The following is a 23,298-nucleotide window of genomic DNA, read 5'->3' on the forward strand; positions in this document are numbered from 1 at the left end:
AAAAGAATAATCAGTTTCTAAGATTTCCAAATTTGCTTAGTTTTATAAATTGTCTAAAACTTATGTATAAATCAATGAAAGTATAAGCCCTGGTTACATGAGATCCAAATAATGAATGTCCTTTAAAAGTATTGCACTATGGCTGGGGGTGGTAGCTCATGCCTGTAATCCTAGCACTTTGGGAGGCCAAAGGGGTGGATCACCTAAGGTCAGGAGTTCGAGGCCAGCCTGGCCAACATGGTAAAACCTCACCTCTACTAAAAATACAAAAATTAGCCAGGCATGTTGGTGGGTACCTGTAATCCCAGCTACTCAAGAGGCTGAGGCAGGAGAATCACTTGAACTCGGGAGGCAGAGGTCACAGTGAGTGGAGACAGGCGTGGTGGCTCATGTCCATAAAGGTCAAGGCAGGAGAATCACATGAGCCCAGGAGTTCAAGATCAGCCTGAGCAACATAACGAGACCCTGTCGCTACAAAAAATTTTAAAACTAGCTAGGTGTGTTGGCGCATGCCTGTAGTCCCAGCTACTTGAGAGGCTGAGGCAGGAGGATAACTTGAGCCTAAGAGATTGAGGCTGCAGTGAGCTGTGATTGCCTGTGTGACAGAGTGAGATTGTCTTTAAAAAATTTTTTTAATGTGTGTGCATGCATGTGTGTGTGTGTGTGTGTGTGTGTGTATTTATCATACTTCAAGCCAACTTTCATTTACTCTAAACTGGAAGCTCCAAATTCTTAAATATATCAATCTAGTATCTCAAGACATATATCACATACTAAAAAGTTGCTGAGTTTATATTACATCCAAGTTCTACTTTCCACCAGGGATCCACACAAACTGTTCAATGGATTTTTTAAATTAACAAGTAAAAGTTATGTCTATTTATGGTGTACAACACAATGTTTTTATATATGTATACAACTGTGGAATGGATAAATTCAAGCTATTAAACACATGCATTGTTTCACATTTTCTTGTGGTGAGAACACAAAATCTTTTAGCAATTTTCAATATGCAATATATTATTACTAACTCTAGTCACTGTAATGTACAATAGATCTCTTTAAGTTATTCCCCCTAACTGAAATTTTGTGTCCTTTCACTAACATCTTCCCAGTCCCCCAACCTCCAGCCTCTTGTAACCATCATTGTACTCTCTTTCTGTAAGTTCAACATTTTACACTCTACATATAAGTAAGACCACGTAATATTTGTCTTTCTGCACCTGGCTTATTTCACTTAGCATAATGTCCTCTTGGTTTACCCATGTTGCTGTAAATGACAGGATTTCTCTCTTTTTTAAAGCTGAATAGTATTTAATTGTGTATATATAACACTTTTTATGTATTTGTTCATCTGTCAATGAACACTAAGGTTGGTTCCATATCTTGCTATTGTGCATAATGTTGCAGCAAACATGAGAGTGCAGATATCTGATTGACAGTGATTTCAATTCCTTTGGATACATACCCAGTAGTGGTATGGTTGGATCATACAGTAATCTATTTTTACTTTTGTGAGGAACCTCCACATTGTTTTCCAAAATAGCCCTACAAATTTACATTCCCACTAACAGTATACAACGCTTCCCTTTTCTCCATATTCTTGCCAGTATTTATCTTTTGTCTTTTTGAATAGCCATTCTGACAGGTGTGGAGTAATATCTCATTGTGCTTTTGATTTGTGTTTCCCTGATTATTAGAGATGTTGGGATCTTTTTCACAGACCTGTTGGCCATTTGTGTATCTTCTTTTGAGAAATTTCTATTTAGGTCCCCTTTGCCCATGTTTTAATTGGGTTGTTTTCTTACTATTGAGTTGTTTCAGTTCCTTACATGTTTTGGCTATTAAACCCTTCTGAGATTATTGTTTACAAATATATTCTTCCATTCTCTAGGTTGTTTCTTCACTCTGATTGTTTCCTTTACTTTGCAGAAGCTTTTTGGTTTGATGTAATCCTACTTGTCTATTTTTGGTTTTGTTGCCTGTGCTTTGGCATCATATTTAAAAAATCGTTGCCCAGACCAATGTCATGGAGCATTTCTCCTATGTTTTTTGTTGTTGTTTGTAGGTTTACCATTTCTGGTCTCACATTGAAGTCTTTATAATCCATTTTGAGTTGATTTTTGTATATGGTTTGAGATAAGAGTCTCGTTTCATTCTTCTGCATGTGGATATCCAGTTTTGCCAATATTATTTATTGAAGAGACTGTTCTTTCCCCATTGTGTATTCTTGGCACCCTTGTCAAAAATCAATTGACCATAAATACAGGGATTTATTTCTGGACTCTCTTTGTTACATTTGTTACAAATGTAAGTGAAAGTGAAGCAAATGTTTCACTTCCTTGCTTACATTTATTCCTCAGTATTATATTTTTTGTAGCTATTGTATATTGGATTGTTACCTTAATTTCTTTTTTAGTTTTGTGTTGATTTTGCAGCATGCAACTTTATTAGATTCATTTATTAGTTCTAACATTTTTCGTGGAGTCTTTAGGGTTCTCTCTATATAAGAACATGTTGTCTGAAAACTGAGACAGTTTAACATCTTCCTTTCCAATTTTGAAGCCTTTTATTTCTTTCTCTTGCCTAATTGCTCTGGCTAGGACTTCTAGTACTATGTTGAATAAAAGTAGAAAGTGGGACATCCTTGTCTTTTCTTTATCTTTATAATCAAAGACAGAGAGGATTCTGAGAGCAGCAAGATAAGTAAATCACATATAACAGAACTTCATTAAGGCTGGCACCATATTTCTCAGAAGAAACCTTGCAGACCAGGATAAAGAGGGATGACATATTCAAAGCACTGAAGGATATCTTCAAAAAGTATAAACCAAGAACACTATACCCAGCAAAACTGTCCTTCAGAAATAAAGGAGTAACAAAGGCTTAGTGATGGGTATGTCATATATGGTCTTTATGTTGAGATGCCTTTCTTCTATACCTAGTTTTTTAAGAGTTTTTATCACAAAAGAATGTTAAATTTTCTCAAATGCCTTTTCTGCATCAATTGAGATCATCATGTGGTTTTTATCATTCATTCTGTTAATGAGGTGTATCACATATATAGATTGGCATATGTTGAACTATCCTTGCATCCCATGGGATAAATCACACTCGATCATGGTGAATGATCGTTTTAATGCACTGCTGAATTCAGTTTACTAGTATTTGGTTAAGGATTTTTGCATCTATGTTCTTCAGGGATACTGGCCTATAATTTTATTTTCTTAGGTGTCCTTGTCTGGCATTGGTACCAGTGTAATCCTTGCAAAATGAGTTTGGACGTATTCCCTCCTCTTCAATTTTCTAGAAAAGTTTGAGAAAGATTTATATTAGTTCTCTTTAAATGATTGCTAGAATTCAGCTGTGAAACCATCGGGTCCTGGGCTTTTCTTTGAAGCAGGACTTTTTATTACTGATTCAGTCTCTTATAAGTTATCAGTCTGTTCACATTTTCTATATCTTCAGATTTAATCTTGGTAGGTGGTAAGTGTCTAGGAATGTATCTATTTCTTCTAGGTTATCCAATGTGTTGATATAAAATTATATAGTAGTTTCTTATGATCCTTTGTATTTCCATGTTATCAGTTGTCATGTCCTCTAATTTCTGATTTGAGTCTTCTCTCCTTTTTCCTAGCCTGGTTAAAGGTTTTTCAAATTTGTCTTTTTACAAAACTGTTAGTTTCATTGACCTTTTCTATTATTTTTCTAGTCTCCATTACATTTATTGCTGCTCTAATCTTTATTATTTCCTTACTGTTACTAACTTTGGGCTTCATCTTCTTTTTCTAGTTCCTTGAGGTATAACATTATGTTGTTTATCTGTAATCTTCTTTTTTGATGTAGGCATTTATTACTACAAACTTCTGTCTTAGAACTACTTTTGCTACATGCTATAAGTTTGTATATGTTGTGTTTTAACTTTTGTTTGTCTTAAGATATCTTTCAATTTTTCTTTTAACTTCATCTTTGTCCCATTAGTTGTTTAGGAACATGCTCTTTAATTTCCACGTGTGAATTTTCCAAAATTCTTTCTCATACGGATTTCTAGTTTTATATCATTGTGCCTAGTTGATATGATTTCAATCTTCTTAATTTTATTAAGACTTATTTTATGTCTTAACATGTGATTTATCCTGGACAATGTTCCACGTGTGCTTAAGAATGTGTATTCTGTTGCTATTGGGTGAAATGGTCTTCATATGTCTGCTACGGTCATTTGGTCTAAAGTGTAGTTCAAGTCTAATGTTTCCCTATTAATTTTCAGTCTGGATGATCTGTTCATTGTTGAAAGTGGAGTATTTAAGTCCTCTATCATTACTGTGTCAGTCTCTTATTCTCTTCAGATCTATTAATATTTGCTTTATATATTTAGGTGCTCTGAAGTTGGGTGCATGTATATTTACAATTGTATCTTCTTGATGAGTTGACTCCTTTATCATTATATGACCCTTCTTCTATCATTTTATAGTTTTGACTTATACTCTACTTTATCTGATATAACTATCACTATCTCTGCTTTCCTTTGTTTTCCATTTGCATGGAATATTTTCATCCATTCACTTTCAATGCATCTGTGTTCTTAAAGGTGACCTGAACCTTTTATAGGCAGGATACAGTTGGGTCTTGTTTTTTATCCATTCAGCCACTGTGTCTTTTGATTGGATAATAAAATCCATTTACATTCAAGATAATTATTGATAAGTAAGGACTTACTACTGCTTTTGTTAACAATTTTGTGGTTGTTCTGTAGATCATTTCTTTCATTCTCTCTTGCTGCCTTCCTTTGGGATTAGATAATTTTCTTTATTGGTATGCTTTGATTCCTTTAAGAGGGAGTTTCATTTATGTTACCCAGGCTGGGATGAAATGGCACAATTTTGGCTCACTGCAACCTCCGCCTCCCAGATTCAAGTGATTCTCCTGCCTCAGCCTCCCATGTAGCTGGAATTATAGGTATGCACCACCATGCCCAGCTAATTTTTGTATTTTTTTAGTAGAGATGGGATTTCACCATGTTGGCCAGACTAGTCTCAAATTCCTGACCTCAGGTGATCCATCCACCTTGGCCTCCCAAAGTGCTGCTGGGATTACAGGCGTGAGCCACCATGCCTGGCCACCTGGCTGATTCCTTACTTTTCTTTTTTCTTTTTGAGATGGAGTCTCACTCTGTTGCCCAGGCTGGAGTGCAGTGATGCGATCTCGGCTCACTGCAACCTCCACCTCCTGGGTTCAAGTGATTCTCCTGCCTCAGCCTCTGAGTAGCTGGGACTACAGGTGCGTGCCACCGTGTCCGGCTAATTTCTGTACTTTTAAGTAGAGACAGGGTTTCACCATATTGGACCGGCTGGTCTCGAACTCCTGACCTTGTGATCTACCCTCCTAGGCCTTCCAAAGTGCTGGGATTACAAGTGTGAGCCACCGTGCCCAGCCTGATTCCTTACTTTTTATCTTTTGTATATGTACTATCAATTTTTTTGTGGTTACCATGAGGCTTACATAAAACATTTTAAAGTTATAATGGGATATTCAAAACTGATAACAATTTAACCTTGATCACATAAAATAACCCTACACTTTTACTCCATCTCTCACACATTTTGTTTTTGATGTCCCAATTTACAATTTTTTCTATTGTATATCCTGCAACCTATTGTAGCTATTATTTTTAATAGTTTTATCTTTTAACCTTCATACTGAATATATCATTGATTTACACACCACCATTTCAGTAGTAAACATTCTGTGTACTTAGTTTTTGCAATAAGTTTTATATCTTCATATGTGTTTGTGTTACTAATTAGCATTTTTTCTTTCAGTTTAAAGAGGTTCCTTTAGCATTTGTTTTAAGGTAGGTCTGACAGTGATAAACTGCCTCAGCTTTTGTTTGGGAAAGTCTTTGTCATTCCTTCATTTTTGAAGGACAGTTTTGCTAGGTACAGTGTTGTTGGTTTGCAGTTTTTGAATATATCCTTCAGTGCTTTGACTATATCATTTCACTTTATCCAGATCTATAAGGTTTCTTCCGAGAAATATGCTGCTAGCGTTGGTGAAATTCTGTTACATGTGACTTGCTTATCTTCTATCTTTGACTTTTGACAGTTTGATTATAATGTGTCTTGGTGTCATCTTGTTTGGATTGAATATGATTGGAAATCTATGATCTTCTGGTACATGGATATTATCTTTCCCCAGGTTTGGAAAGTTTTCAAATATTATATTTTTAGATAAGCTTTCTACCCCCTTTGTCTTTGACTTCTTTAATATCTTTAACTAAATATTTGCTCTTTTGATGCTATCCTATACATCCTGTAAGCTTTATTTCTTTTGATTCTTTTTGTCCTCTGATAATTTTTTTAAATAACATGTTTCTGAGTTCACAGATTTCTTCAGCTTGTTCAATTTTCCTGCTGATGCTCTCTATTGCATTTTAAACATCGTTTATTGTGTATTTCAGCTCCAGAATTTCTGGATTTTTTAAAGTAATTCTAATCTCTCTGTTAAATTTCTTCTTTTGTCATTTTTTATTTTCCTGATATCATTCCATTGTTCTTCTATATTTTCTTGAAGTTAACTGAGCTCCCTTAAGACATTTATTTTAAATTATTGGCCAGGCACAGTGGCTCACACCTGTAATCCCAGCACTTTGGGAGGCTGAGGTGGGTGGATCACCTGAGGTCAGGAGTTTGAGACCAGCCTGGCCAACATGATGAAACACCATCTCTACTAAAACTACAAAAAACAATTAACCCGGCATGGTGGCAGGCACGTGTAATCCCAGCTACTTGGGTGGCTGAGGCAGGAGAATCACTTGAACCCAGGAGGCGGAGGTTGCAATGAGCCAAAATCGTGACATTGTACTCCAGCCTGGGCAACAAGAACGAAACTCCATCTGGGAAAAAAAAAAAAAAAAAAAAAAAAAAAAAAAAAAAAACAACTTTGTCAGGCAGTTTATATATCTCTGTTTCTTTGGGGCCAGCTACTGTGAAATTATTGTGTTCTTTTGGTGGTTTTATATCTCCTTGGTTTGTCATGTTTCTTGTTGTCTTACACTGATGTCCATGTATTTGATGGAGCAGTCACCTATTGCAGACATTACAGGCTAGTTTCACTTTGGAAATATTTTTGAAGGGTATGAGGACACTTGCTCACTGGGGTGTACCAATGAATATGCCAGTTGTGTAGTCTCTGTGCAGCTCTATCAGCTAGGGAGAGTGTTGATGAAGACTGCAGGTGTCCTTAGTGGTCAAGGCTGTGGATTTCCACAGTGGTAGTGAGGGTTATTGAAGTCTTCAGTGGCAATGGCTACTAAGATCCTCCCACTCTTTTTTACCACTGGGGAAACTGTGTCTGAAGACCCTTTTGGCACTGGGTCTGGCTCATGGGCTTGCTTGGAGTGACAGTGGCGCCAGCATCAGATGAGTGGTGCCCATGGAATGGCCACAGAGCTGAACCCAGAAGCATGAGCATGCATGGAGGGACTACAGCTCTAGTATCTGGAGTCGTAATGGCACTGGTGCCTGAAGCACAGACACCTCTTCTGTTATATTGGTAATAGAATGTGAGGCATGAAGATTTGTGAAGCAGTCAGAGAAGTTGGGAATGGGAAGATAGGTGTGCACAGAGTTAAAGCAGCTTTGGGGTTAGGGTTGAGTTTACCTTTCTGTAGCTGCTCAGCTAGTACCTGAAACATGGGCATGCCCAGTGAGGGTTTGGCTTCAGGGCCAAGAATGTGAACTAGCTTACTCTGGTGATGGCTTCAGTGTCTGAGATATGGATTGGCCCAATGAAACCATACAGCCTGGGTCCAGAGCGTGGGCACTCATAGAGCAGCCACTGCTCCACAGTTGGGGGACACACAGGATTGGAAGAAGTAGTGGTTTTTTTTCAAAGTCCCTCAACAGTAGCAACTTCTTGGGTAAAGGAGAGGTGTGCAGCCACATTGCCCTCTTTGGGGACCCCCAGAGGGAATAGCTGTTGGTTACCGAAGTATCAAAAGATCCTGATGTTTTCTGTGGAACAGGCCCCCAGGGACCATAGTGGCTCCCACTGCGTGGCTGATAGCCTCCACCTTTGTTCTTTGATCCTAGCCATCTTCTGGCATGTCAGTATGCCAGAATCACCACTGATCCTTCATGTGTGGATATTCTCTGGGGGTTTTTTGGTCCCACCATTTTGCTGCAGATTATTTAATGGCCTCTCAAGCCCTCCCTGGGCTCTTTTCGTTTGGGAGTAACTGTCCATATTTGTTTTTGTTAGGAGGAGTTGGTGGATTAAAGCTGATATCTTCTACTCCCCTATCTTGGTGATATCACTCTTAATTGGATTTTTTTTGTCTTTTTTTGACTGCATTTTTGATTAACATGTTTATCCAAAACATAGTACTCATGAGAAGTCCAAACACAGAATTCGACACATTCACAAACATCTTCCCTGAACTAATTAATGCAAATAAAATAACCATGCTTTTTTCTTTCAAACCATAACTAGTAGCTCCTCTACATTTAATTTTCTATTAGTAAGTAAAAGTTCAATGATTTCTACCTTTCACAAAATAATTACTTCAGAATTATTTGGAGCCTCCAAAAGGTGGACATTATTATTGCTGAGGGCAGCAGGAAAAATATATATAACCAGATCTTGTTAGATGTGGAGGAACTTCTATGGATAACCTCCCTCTTTCCCAAGGGTCAAATATCAATGAATATAGTATTTAGCCAGAAGCAACCTGACCTCCCGAGTTACATTTCACTGAGTAGAATGGAGCTAATGAAAGAGAAATAACAAATGAGGAAACATGGATATTCTGCTGTGGGTCTTGCTTCCCTCTAAGTAGGGAAGACATTCCCTCTTGAATGGAGGAAAAGCCAGAACCAAGATTTAATGGAAATTACAAGATAGGCATGGTAGACCCTGCCAAATTATCTCCTTGTAATGAACAACTCTTGTTGTCACTAGTTTTCTTAATGATTATAGCAATAGGCCAGGTGTGGTGGCTCACACCTGTAATCCCAGCACTTTGGGAGGCCAAGGCAGGCAGATCACTTCAGGTTAGGAGTTCGAGACCAGCCTGACCAACATGATAAATCCTCGTCTCTTCTAAAAATACAAAAATTAGCCAGGCGTTGGGGTACATACCTGTAATTCCAGCTACTTGGGAGGCTGAGGCACATGAATCACTCTAACCCAGGAGGCAGAGCTTCCAGTGAGCTGAGGTTGCACCACTGTGCTCCAGCCTGGGTGATGGAGTGATACTCTGTGAAAAAAAAAAAAATTATTATTACAATAATCCAGTACAGGTATCCTCAAAAAAGGGTTAGCAAGACATTAAATAAATAATTTTCCTACCTTGTCACTATGTTGTCCACAATCCTCTCTCCCATACCTCTTTACTAAAATTAATATAGTTATAATATTCTGTGAGGGGTATGAACAAGTACTATTCTGTAAGTGGTTTCATCACGAAACACAATAGGCAGAAAATAGCAATATTCTTTTCCAAGATTATCTAATTTTATAAATTTTTAATAAATTTATTTCTCTTCATATTACACAAACAAGTTTTCATTGGGTAATCAAAGTAGAGATTTTCATTCCAAGTCAGAGTACAAAGGTTTTCTAACAATTATATTTTGTATTTTTTCTTAGTGACTGATAAATCATGATTATTTTACCTGGCTGTAAAACCTAACGGGGAAACTTGAGGAACACTTAACTAAAAATCTATCATTGGCAATATAACATAGTTGGTTTAGAATCAGACAAATCTAATTTAAATGTAGACTATAGTCTAAATTTGGAAAGCAGAACATGAGCTGGATTTTAGCCTCCCCTAGCCACCTTAGTTAGGTGCTTCTGTTCAGTGGACAAACTGCACAACTACTTTCAGAAGCATTGGAAGCTACTATCAACAATGGCACCTAAGATTTCCATCATTTAAATAATGTCTTGTGAATAAACTTTTTCCCTCTCTCTAGGAAGCCCCTGATCTTTTGATATTCAATTAAAGTAAGATAATGAGATAGACATTTTCACATACAACTGACAGGAGTAAAAATTGGTATGAAATCACGGGAGAAAAAGAAAGTGATGTTATTCACTAAGAGCCTTACACAAGCTTATGCTGTTTGGTCTAGTAGTTCCACTTTAAGACTCTATTCTAAAAATAATCAGAGGTACAAAAAATACTTTTGTATAGTGTTATATATAATAGTGAGTATTAGAAATTATTTGAATATGATTATAGTGAAATGAAATACTCGGTAACCATTTAAATCACTTCTCAAAAAGTTTCAATCATAGAGCAGAAGTTTATTAAAATATTGAGAAAAAAAGCAGAATGCAGAATTGCATATTTATATGATTCCATTAAAAAATAGATACAGATGGTCTCTGACTTACCATGGTTCAACTTTACAATTTTTGACTTTACAATGGTGTGAAAGCAATATGCATGCAGTAGAAACCATACTTCAAGTACTGATACAACATACTGTTTTTCACTTTCAATGCAGTATTCAATAAATTACATGAAATATTCCATAGCTTATTATAAAACAGGCTTTTTGTTAATTTTCTCCAACCGTAGGCTAGTGGAAGTGTTCTGAGCACATTTAAGGTAGGCCAGGATAAGCTGTGATGTTCAATAGGTTAGGTGTATTAGTGCATTTTTGTCTTACAATATCTTCAACTTAAAATTGGTTTACTGGGGCATATCCCCATCAAAAGTCCAGGAGCATCTGTATATAGAAACAATCCTGAGGTAAACTAACAGCAGAATATTTACAGCATTTATCTCTGAGTGGTGTAATTACAGGTGATTTTTAAATGATTCTTGACACAGTGTCCTTAGACCAAGCATTTTTACTATTATAAGCAGAAGAATTATTTTTAAAAATTTTCTTTAAAAATCAATGCATAGGATAGAAAACATTCATTCATTAACCCTGGCTTCTTAACAAGTCAATTAATACATGACACAAAGAAATAATGAGCAGGAATAAGGTGATGCGAGGAAGATGCCAGAAATTCTTGGAGTTGAAGTTATTTTGAGTAGTCTGATTTACAAAGGTAGGAAAGCTGAAGCTTTATACTTGGTCGGGCAAATAGGCAGTTAAGTGGTATGAGGGATGTCTATTTCTGGCCAATGTGAAGTACCAGGGACCAGATATACTGCCCCACCTGAAATAACCAAAAATCAGACAAAATATATCAAATAATGGTGTTTTAAAATATGATTTTTTATTTCCTTCCAGCTTTATTAAGGTATATTTGACAAATTATATATATCTACAATGTACAACATAACATTTTGATATCTGTACACATTGTGAATTAAATCAAGTTAATTAACATATTCATCACCTCACATAGTTAGCATTTTTGTGGTGATAACACATAAAACCTACTCTTTTAGCAATTTTCAATCATATCCTACATTACTATTAATTACAGTCACCATGCTGCACAATAAATTCCCAGAACTTATTCATCCTGTCTAACTGAAACTTTGTACCCTTTGATCAACATCTCATTTCTGCTGCCCCCATCCCTGACTCCCAGACCAGGCAATCATCATCCTACTTTCTGCTTCCATGAGTTCAATTTTTTTTTTTTTTTTTTTTTTTTTTTGAGATGGAGTCTCACTCTGTCACCCAGGCTGGAGTGCAGTGGTATCATCTCGGCTCACTGCAACCTCTGCCTCCCGGGTTCATGCCATTCTCCTGCCTCAGCCTCCTGAGTAGCAGGGACTACAGGCGCCTGCCACCACGCCCGGCTAGTTTTTTGTATTGTCAGTAGAGACAGGGTTTCACCATGTTAGCCAGGATGGTCTCGATCTCCTGACATTGTGATCCGCCTGCCTCGGCCTCCCAAAGTGCTGGGATTACAGGCGTGAGCCACCGCGCCCAGCCAAGTTCAACTTTTTTATTCTCCACATATAAGAGAGATTATATTTGCCTTTCTGTGCCTGGTTTATTTCACTTTGCATAATGTCCCCTAGGTTTACCTATGTTGCTGTGAATGACAAGATTTCCTCCTTTTTAAGGCTGAGTAGTATTTCATTGTGTACATGTACCACATTTTCTTTATCCATTCATCTGCTGATGGACACTAAGCTTGATTATGCATCTTGTCTGCAACAAACATGGGAGTGCAGATAACTGATGACATATTGATTTCAATTCTTTTTTTTTTGAGACAGAGTCTCACTTTGCTCTGTCACCCAAGCTACAGTGCAATGTCACAATCTTGGCCCACTGCAACCTCCGCCTCCTGGGCTCAAGAGATTCTCCTGCCTCAGCCTCCCAAGTAGCTGTGATTACAGGTGCCCGCCACCACACCTGGCTAATTTTTGTATTTTTAGTAGAGATGGGACTTCACCATATTGGTCAGGGTGGTCTCAAACTTTTGAGCTCAAGTGATCCACCTGCCTCAGCCTCCCTAAATGCCGGGATTACAGGCATGAGCCACCGCGCCCCACCTCAATTCCTTTAGATAGATACTCAGTAGCAGTACTGTTGGATCATATAGTAATTTTATTTTTAGTTTTTTGAGGAACCCCCATGCTGTTTTCTAAAATGGCTCTACAAATTTACATTCCCACCAACAGTGCACAAGTGTTTCCTTTTCTCCATATCCTCGCCAACACTTGTTATCTTTTATCTTTTTGATAATAGTCATTCTAACAGGTATGAATATCTCTGTAGTTTTGATTTGCATTTCCCTGATGATTAGAGATATTGGGCATTTTTTTCACACACCTGTTGGTCATTTGTATGTCTTTTTTTTTTTTTTTAGAAAGTTCTATTCAGATCCTTTGCCCATTTTTTAATCAGGTTATTTGGTTTCTTCCTATTGACTTTTTTGAGTTTCTTATATGTTTTATAAGATATTAGCCCCTTATCAGATATGTGGATTACAACTTTTTAATCCTATTTCATAGGTGGTCTCTTCATTCTGTTGATTGTTTCCTGTACTGTGTAGAAACTTTTTAGTTTGATGCGACAGCTTAAAATACACTGGACGTTAGACAAAAAAGGCTACTCATATCTGAGAGAAAGGAAACAAATTAGGTGAGCTTTACAATTAAATACAAAACAGATAAAGCGGCCGGGTATGGTGGTTCACGCCTGTAATTCCAGCATTTTAGGAGGCTGAGGCAGGCAGATCACATGAGGCCAGGAGTTCGAGACCAGCCAAGGCAGGTAGAATTCACAAAGCAGAGTGCTAGAGAGAGAAATCTGCACTGAGTGAGAACTCCAGAGGTCTGCAGAGGATGCTTTTAGCATATTCAACCGAGTACTAATCAATGTATACATGTAAGGAAAATACAAGACACCAGGGAAAAAAACATTCAATGGTTCAGAGGTACAATCCTCATACAAGACTGAAAATCATTCCTGTTCTCACTCAGATTGGAAAAATCTCATAATTTGTGCAATACAAGGTAGATTACATAAAAACATTTTGCCTCAGAAGTAGAACAAAATAAGTCTGAGAGTAAATGCTACTCTGGTACTGCCTAACAAAATGTGATCCAGAAAGATCAAATCATTTCCATGTAACTTAACCATATCCCAGGAAAAATTCAATAATATTCATAGGTATTGAAAAGTAATTTATTCACACCAACATGGCACATGTATACATATGTAACAAACCTGCACATTGTGCACATGTACCCTAAAACTTAAAGTATAATAATAATAAAATTTAAAAAAAGAAAAGTAATTTATTTTACCCAATGATGTAAAATTATAATCTTACATATAGTCAAAAATTACCAGGCATGCAGATAAGCAGAGGAATAATGACTCTTAATGAGAATAAAAATGAATCAATACAAACTAATCCAGAAATGACACTGATTATAAAATAGAGGACATTAAAACACGTATTTTAAGCATATTATAACTATATTCCATATGTTCAATAAGTTACAGAAATGATTGAACATGCATGAAAACTACAATGTCTGAGGTGAAAAATACATGGAATGAAATTAACTACAGGAAGACGTTGCAGAAGAAAAGACTAGTGAATGAAAAATGTAGAAATAGAAACTATACAAAATGAAAAATCTAGACGGGGAAAGAAGATGAAAAAAATTAACAGAACATTTTTAAGCTGCAGAAGAGCTTCAAGTAGTCTAACACAAGTATTACTGAGGTCTCCAAAGGAGAGGAGAGATGGGAAGGCAAAAAAGAACATTAGAAGAAATAACATCTAAGAATTTTCCAAATTTTATAAATGCTATAATCCCATATATTTAAAAATATGAATGAACCATAAGCCCAAAAACATGAAGAAAAATATAGTAAGTCACATCATTAACAAATTGCTTAAAATTATTGATAAAGAGAAAAATCTTAAAAGCAGCCAGAGTAGGGAAAAACACAGTATGTACATAGGAAATAGGATAAAAAAGAGCACAGATTTCTCATTGTAAACAATCCAAGCTGGAAGACAGTGGAGTAACATATCTAAAATACTAAAAGAAATAAACTATTAACCTAGAATTCTATACTTATAAAAAATGTCTGTTAAAAATGCAGGCAAACAAAAACTCTTTCATACCTAAAAGAATTCATCACCAGCAAGCAGAACTTCACTATAAAAAATGTTAAAGGGCCAGGCACGGTGGCTCACACCTGTAATCCCAGCACTTTGGGAGGTCGAGGCAGGTGGATCACCTGAGGTCGGGAGTTTGAGACCAGCCTGACCAACATAGAGAAACCCCATGTCTACTAAAAATACAAAATTAGCCAGGCTTGGTAGTGCATGCCTGTAATCCCAGCTACTCAGGAGGCCGAGGCAGGAGAATCACTTGAACCTGGGAGGCAGAGGTTGCAGTGACCTGAGATCGCGCCATTGCACTCCAGCCTGCGCAACAAGAGAGAAACTCTATCTCAAAAAAAAAAAAAAAAAAAAGTTAAAGGAAGTTCTTCAATCAGAAGAAAAATGATACCAGATGGAAATCTGCATCTACACAAAGGAATGAAGAGCACCAGAAATGGCAACTATGTGAATAATGATAAAGATATTATCTCTTATTGTTTAAATCTCTTAAAAAGATAATTGACTGCTTAAAGTAAAAATAACAATATATTCTGGGGTCTATAACATGAAAAAGTAAAATATGTAACAATAATAGCACAAGGCCTGGGAGGAAACAAATGCAAATATAATGTTTAAGGTGTTATACTATATGAAAAGTGATTTAATATCACTTTAAGATATACTGTGATAAGTTAAAGATGTATACTGTAAACCATAAAGCAACCACTAAAAAACCATAGAAGAATTATAGCTGATAAGCTAATAACAGAGATAAAATAGAATAAAATATTCAGTTAATCTAAAATGAGGCAGAAAAAGAAAAAACTGAACAAAGAACAGTAGTACACACAAAACAAATTGCAAGATGATAGATTTAAACCCAAACATTTCAATACTCATACTATCATATAAATGTATATGATCTAAACACCTCAATTAAAAGGCAGAGGTTTTTCAAGATGGCTTACTAGAGACATTGGATGCCAGTTCTCAGAAAAAACGAACCAAGGTTACAGGGGAATAATCATGGCCCCAGTAAAATACTGAGAGAAGAGTGCAAGGGCATATTAGAGAAATCACAAGAAAAAGTTGAGATGCAGAAAAAAAAATAAGGCTGGGCACAGTGGATCATGTCTGTAATCCCAATCCTTTGGAAGGCGAAGGCAGGAGGAGTGCTTGAGCTCAGGAGTTTGAGACCAGCCTGGACAACATACAGGGACTTCACCTCTTCTAAAAGTCAAAAAGTTACCTGGCTGTGGTGGTGCACGCCAGCTACTTACGAGGCTGAAGTGGGAGGACTGCTTGAGCCCACGAGGTCAAGGTTGCAGTGAGCAGTGATTGCTCCATGGCACTCCAGCCTGGGTGACAAAGCAAGACCCTGTTTCGAAAACAAAAACAAAAAAAAAATGAAAGAAAATAAAAAGAATGAAGCAAGGTTATGGCAGAGATTGAACCCTGAGGAACTTGGAGTCCTGTGGAAAAGGTAGGTGAGGGTGTTGTTTGCTCCCCTCGCTCCTGCAGCAAACTACTCTTTTCTGAATTGTTGGTCAGCCACTCTGCACTTGCAAGCTCTAGCATTGGTGTAGGCAGTGATTTGGGAACTTCTTGAGGGCTGAGCACTAGGCTACCAGCTTGTACAGGGTCACCGCCCTCAGTCCAGTCCTCAGCTGAGATGGTGGGCACCATACTGGTTGTGCACCCATTGTGGGCCTCTGTCCCACCCTGGACATCTCAGTCCTTGTGTCTCTGCATCACTGGACCCCCTGCAAAACATTCCCCAGCACCTTGGACTGTGGCAACCACAAAGGACTGGCAGGACCCAGGGAGCTGCAGGATTCCCAGAGGTCTAACCTTCAGTGCAAACTTCCTACAGGAAGAAAGAGTGCAGTGTGCCAAAGCACCCCTTGGGACTAAGAACACCAAAGCATGTGTTTTTCTGTGCTAAGAGCTCCTCACTTGTGAGCTGAAGGTGACTACACTTCTCCCATTGGAGACGTGGGTGCAGCCAGATGGTATCAGTGCTTGCAGACAGATATGTAGAGGGAGACTTCTTCCCCCTTATCCATTGCTCTGGATGCAAGCACAGCTCTTCTGGCAAGAGACTGGCATGGGTATGCCTATAGATGACCATTCCAATGCTATTAGGGGCAGCTGTACCTCCCTGGGGATGTACCCACCAGGCCTGGGCTTGCATGAATGGCTGGCCCCTCGTCCTCTCTATAGGGAGTATCAGCATTCCTGCAGTGGAGATTAGGCAACCTGCAAAACTGTCAGCTTGGGGCTGAGGGAAGAGGTTCCACCTTGAAGCCATTTACACAGAGAGGTTTTGTACTGGTGTCTTCCACAGCCTTCAGCTACATTGCAGACTGGAGATAAATGACAGATTTTATCTGAACTGAAAGTCAGGGGCCTCCGGACAAGGGTATGATAGGGATGTGGTTTGTTTTCCTGACTGCTCAGGATGTGGAGTTGGTGCAGAATCCCTCCCTTCACAGCTTCTGTCATCAGTCCCATCAGGTCTGGTACTTGAATGCATCATTGAGGTATCTGTGGGTGAATTTAGCAGTCCAGTGCTGCCCAGCTTTGTCCCCACCTCAGGGTTGAGCAGGGAACTCCGAGCACCTGGCATTCCACAGACCAGCCCACCCACTGAGACAACAGAGTGCCCCTCCTGGTAAACAAAGATCAAGAACATACCAATCAGCTTCTGCCACAACTGGCTCTTACCCATAAGTGCCACCTACTGATATGGAGGTTGAACTGCATAATCTAATTTAAAATGTGCTGATAGAAGCCAGGCATTTTGGCACATACCTGTAATCCCAGCACTTTGGAAGGCTAAGGTGGGGGCACTGCTTGGGCCCAGGAGTTCAAGACCAGCCTAGGCAACATGGCAAAACCCCCGTGTCTGCTAAAAATACAAAAAGTAGCCAGGTGTGGTGGCACACACCTGTAGTCCCAGCTACTCAGGAGGTTGAGGTGGGAGGATTGCTTGAGCCCAAGAGGTTGAGGCTGGAGTGAGCCAAGATAATCCCACTGCGCTCCAGCCTCAGTGACAGAGGGAGACCCTGTCTCAAAAAAAAAGAATAGATGAATAAAAAATAAAAATAAAATGTGCTGATAGAAGTGCACAGTACTGGCGAATAAAATAAGCTTCTTGAGACCTCTGCAATTCTAGTCCCACCATGTGCAGTAAGCGTGTTCATATGCTCAGCATATCACTACTACAACCAGGATTTGAGAAAGCCACTGCACAAAGGCTATTTATAACCAAGAAACTCATAAGACTTGGGCCCCTGAAAGCACGCAGAATCAAAGCCAAACAACCACACAATATACATTACAGTCACACCCTCAAGTGGGGGAAATGCTTTTTAAAAGTCCCATTCAAGCAAAAGTAAATTAAAAAATAAGAAGTGACAGCTTCTCCAGATAAGAAGGAACCAGCATAAGTATTCTGGCAATATTACAAAGCAGAATTCTTCAATACCACCCAAAGGATCACACTAGCTTTCTAGCAATGAATCCTAACCAAAATGAAAATTCTGAAATGACAGATAAAGGATTTAAAATACGGATTGTAAGGAAGCTCAATGAGATCCAAGAGAGGGCCAGGTGCGGTGGCTCATGCCTGTAATCCCAGTACTTTGGGAGACCGAGGAGGGCGGATCATAAGGTCAGGAGATTGGGACCATCCTAGCTAACACGGTGAAACCGTTTTTACTAAAAACACAAAAAATTAGCTGGGCATGGTGTCGGGCGCCTGTAGTCCCAGCTACTTGGGAGGCTGAGGCAGGAGAATGGCATGAACCCAGGAGGCAGAGCTTGCAGTGAGCCGAGATCATGCCACTGCACTCCAGCCTGGGCGACAGAACAAGACTCTGTCTCAAAAAAAAAAAAAAGAAAAGAAAAGAAAAGGAGATCCAAGAGAAAGCTGAAAACCAATACAAATAAATAAATAAATAATTCAAGATATAAATGAGAAATGTACTGAAAAGATTTTTTAAAAAAAACAAAACAAAACTTCTGGAAATGAAAAGTTCATTGAAGGAATTACAAAATACAGTTGAAAAGCTTTAACAATAGACTAGACCAAGCAGAAGAATTTCAGAGTTTGAAGACAGTTCTTTCAAATTAACCTTGTCAGACAAAAATAAAGAACAAAGAACTTTTAAAATGTAAAAAGACTTGAAGAAATATGGGAGTATGTAAATCGACCAAATCTAAAAGTAATAGGTATTCTTGAGGGAGAAGAAGAAAAAGTAAAAAGCTTGGAAAACCTATTTGAGAAAGTAATTCAGGAAACCTTCACTGGTCTTGTTAGAGATTCAGACATCCAGATAAAAGAAACTGAAAGAACACCTGAGAGATACTTTGCAAGATAAACTTCATCAAGGCATATAATCATCAGGCTTTCCAAACTCACCATAAAAGGAGAAATCCTAAAAGCAACAAGACAGAAGCATCTAATAACATATATACACACACATACATACACATATGTGTGTGTGTATATATATGCACACAATCCCATCAGATTTACAGTGGACTTCTCAGAAGAAACCTTACAAGCCAGAAGAGATAGGAGCCCTATTTTCTGTCTTCTTAAGAAAAACACTGCCAGCCAATAATTTCGTGTCCTGCTAAACTAAGCTTCATAAATGAAGGAGAAATAAAGTCTTTCCCAGACAAGCAAACCCTCAAAGAATTCATCACCACCAGACTGGTTCTACAAGAAATGTTCAAAGGAGTTCTAAAGATGGAAATGAAAGGGTAACATTCACCATCATAAAAGCACATGAAAGTTTAAAACTCACAGATCTTATAAAGCAATTACACAACTGAGACTACAGGACCACATTATAACAGGAAAAAAACCTTACATATCAATACTAACCTTGAACTTAAATGGACTAAATTCTCCTCTTAAGAGATATAGTCTGGGGGAATGAATTTTTTTTTAAAAAATCCAAGCTTATGCAGTTTATAAGAAACTTACCTAATGGGTAAAAACATTTACAGACTCAAAGTAAAGGGGTGGGAAATATATTCTATGCAAACATAAATCAAAAGCAAGCAGGAGTAACTATACTTACATGAGATAAAACAGACTTTATAACAGGTAAAACAGTCAATAACAGTGAAAAAAGACCAAAAAAGTCATTATATGATAAAGGGACCAACTAAACAAGATGTAACAATCCTAAATATATATGCATCCAACACCAGAGCACCCAAGTTCATAAAACAAATACTACTAGATGTAAGAAAATAGACAGCAATACAATAACAGTGGGGGATGTCGACACCCCACTGACAGCACTAGACAGATCACTGAGGCAGAAATTCAATAAAGTAACACTAGACTTGAACTGGACTCAAGATCAAATAGACTGGTTGGGCATGGTGGCTCATGCCTGTAATCCTAGCACTTTGGGAGGCTGAGGTGGGTGGATCACTTGAGGTCAGGAGTTCGAGACCACCCTGGCCAACATGGCGAAACCCCATCTCTACTAAAAATACAAAAATTAGCCAGACATGGTGACACCTACCAGTAATTCCAGCTACTTGGGAGGCTGAAGCAGGAGAATCGCTTGAACCCAGGAGGTGGAGGTTGCAGTGAGCTGAGATCATACCACTGCACTCCAGCCTGGTCGACAGAGCAAGATCAAATACACTGAACAGACATTTATAGAACAGTCTACCTAACAACCACAGAATATTATCTGTGCATGGAATAGTCTCCAAAATATACCATATGCTAGCCCACAAAGTCTCAATAAATTTTTTAAAAATTGAAATCATAACAAGTATCTTCTTGGACAACATGGAAGCAAGAATAGAAATCAGTATGAAGATGAATGCTCAAAACTAAACAATTAAACAACCTATTCCTGAATAATATTTAGCTACGTGATTAAATTAAAGCAGAACATATTTTAAAATTTTTAATGAGTGAAAATAGAAACAAAACATACCAGAACCTGTGGGATACAGCAAAAGCAGTGCTGAAAGGGAAGTTTATGGGGTTAAATGCCTACATTAAGCAGAAAGGCCAGGTGCAGTGGCTCACACCTGTAATCCCAGCATTTTGGGAAGCCAAGGCAGGTGGATCACTTGAGGTCAGGAGTTAGAGACCAGCATGACCAACATAGTGAAATTCCGCCTATACTAAAAATACAAAAATTATCTGGGCCTGGTGGCAGGTCCCTGTAATACCAGCTATTCAGGAGCCTGAAGCAGGAGAACTGCTTGAAGCGGTGAGGCAGAGATTGCAGTGAGCCAAGATCATGCCACTGCTCTCCAGCCTGGGCGACAGAGCAAGATTTCATCTCAAAAAACAAACAAACAAAACCAGATTGAAAGATGAGAAATATCTCAAGTTAACAGCCCAACGTCACACCACAAGAACTAGAAAAACAAGAAGAAGCCAAACCCAAAGCTGGCAGAAGAAATAACAACGATAAGAGCAGAACTAAATGAAATAGAAACAAAAAAGAAAAAAAGAAAGGATTAATGAAACAAAAAGCTGGTTATTTGAAAAGATAAACAAAATTGATAGATTGCTACTAGATTAACCAAGAAAAAAAGATAAAATTCAAATGAGCACAATCAGAAATGATAAAGATGACATTAAAACCGATATCACAGAACTACAAAAGATCATCAGAAAGTACTATGAGCATCTCTACAGGAGTAAACTGAAAAACCTAGAAGAAATGGATAAATCCTGGAAATATACAACCTCCCAAGATTGAACCAGGAAGAAATAAAAGTCCTAAACAGGTGAATAATAAGTCATGAAATTAAATCAGTAATTTAAGAAAAATCTCCCAATTTAAAAAAAGGCCCAAGATCAGATAGATTTATAGCTGAATTCTACCAGACCTACAAGAAGAACTGGTACCAATCTTACTGAAATTGTTCCAAAAAACTGAGGAGAGAATCCTCCCTAGCTCATTCTATGAATCCAATATTGATTGCCCTGATACCAAAGCCAGGAAACAAGAAAGAACAGAACGGAAAGAAAGAACAGAACGGAAAGAGAACAGAACGGAAAGAGAACAGAACGGAAAAAAAGAACAGAACGGAAAGAAACAACAGAACGGAAAGAAACAACAGAATGGAAAGAAGAGGGAGGGAGAGAGGGAGGGAGGGAAGGGGAGGAGAAAGGAAGGAAGGAGAGGAGGGAGGAAGGAAGGAAGGAGAGGAGGAAGGAAGGAAGGAAGGAGAGGAGGAAGGAAGGAGAGGAGGAAGGAAGGAAGGAGAGGAGGAAGGAAGGAAGGAGAGGAGGAAGGAAGGAAGGAGAGGAGGAAGGAAGGAGAGGAGGAAGGAAGGAAGGAAGGAGAGGAGGAAGGAAGGAAGGAAGGAGAGGAGGAAGGAAGGAAGGAGAGGAGGAAGGAAGGAAGGAGAGGAGGAAGGAAGGAAGGAGAGGAGGAAGGAAGGAGAGGAGGAAGGAAGGAAGGAAGGAAGGAGAGGAGGAAGGAAGGAAGGAGAGGAGGAAGGAAGGAGAGGAGAGGAGGAAGGAAGGAAGGAGAGGAGGAAGGAAGGAAGGAGAGGAGGAAGGAAGGAAGGAGAGGAGGAAGGAAGGAAGGAGAGGAGGAAGGAAGGAAGGAGAGGAGGAAGGAAGGAAGGAAGGAGAGGAGGATGCAAATTTAGCATCCATTCATAGTTTAAAAAAAATTCAACAAACTAAGCATTGAAAGAACATACCTTAAAATAATAAAAGCCATCTATGACAGACCAACAGCCAACATCACACTAAACGAGGAAAAGTTTAAAGCATTCCATGTAAGAACTGAAACAGAAAAAGGAAGCCCATTTTTATTATTTTTATTCAACATAGTACTGGAAGTCCCAGCTAGAGCTATCAGGCAAGAGAAAGAAAGAAATAAAAGACACCCAAGTTGGAAAAGAGGAAGTCAAATTATCTGTTTGATGCAGATATGACCTTATACCTAGAAAACCCTAAAGACTCCATCAAAACACTCTTAGATTTGATAAATTACTTTAGTGAATTTGTAAGATACAAAAATCCATGAACAAAAATGAGTAGCATTTTTATACACCAATAATAATCAAGTTGAAAATCAAGTCAAGAAGGCAATTCTATTTACAATAGCTACAAAACACACACACACACACACCCCTAGGAATACATGTAACCAAGGAAATGAAAGATCTCTACAAGAAGAACTACAAAACATTGATGAAAGAAATCATAGAGGACAGAAACAAATGGAAAAATATCTTATGCTCATGGACTGAAAAAATCAGTATCATTAAAATGACCATACCGCCCAAAGCAATCTACAGATTCAATGCAATTTCTATCAACTTACCAATGTCATTTTTCACAGAATTAGAAAAAACAATTCCAAAATTCATATGCAACCCAAAAAAAGCCTGAGTAGCCAAAGCTATCCTAAGTAAAAAGAACAAAGTTGGAAACATCACATTACTTGACTTCAAATTATACTACAAGGCTATAGTAACCAAAACAGCATTATACTGGTATAAAAATAGACACATAGATCAATTGAACAGAATAGAGAACCCAGAAATAAAGCCAAATATCTACAACCAACTGATCTTAGACAAAGCTGACAAAAACATACACTGGGAGGAAAGGACACTCTATTTAATAAATGGTGCTGGAAAACTGGATAGCCATATACAGAAGAATAAAATTGAACCCGTTTATCTTACCATATACAAAAATTAACTCAAGATGGACTA

General features: G+C 38.2%; 1 protein-coding gene across 2 annotated transcripts in view; it reads right to left on the reverse strand.

Moving 5' to 3' along the window:
* Positions 1–23,298, reverse strand: part of CCDC39 (coiled-coil domain 39 molecular ruler complex subunit) — a 260,910-nt gene that overhangs the window by 228,851 nt on the left and 8,761 nt on the right. The window contains exons 2-3 of one of the 2 annotated variants that reach the window (XM_003310126.6): positions 15,840–15,937; positions 9,139–9,256 (exon numbers count right to left, since the gene is read on the reverse strand). The gene's annotated coding sequence lies outside the window, so the exon portion shown is untranslated. The remainder of the gene's footprint in view (positions 1–9,138; positions 9,257–15,839; positions 15,938–23,298) is intronic. The other variant, XM_054682367.2, reaches the window with a different exon arrangement.

Source organism: Pan troglodytes, chromosome 2, assembly GCF_028858775.2.
Source record: "Pan troglodytes isolate AG18354 chromosome 2, NHGRI_mPanTro3-v2.0_pri, whole genome shotgun sequence".
NCBI classification, from domain to species: Eukaryota; Metazoa; Chordata; class Mammalia; order Primates; family Hominidae; genus Pan; species Pan troglodytes.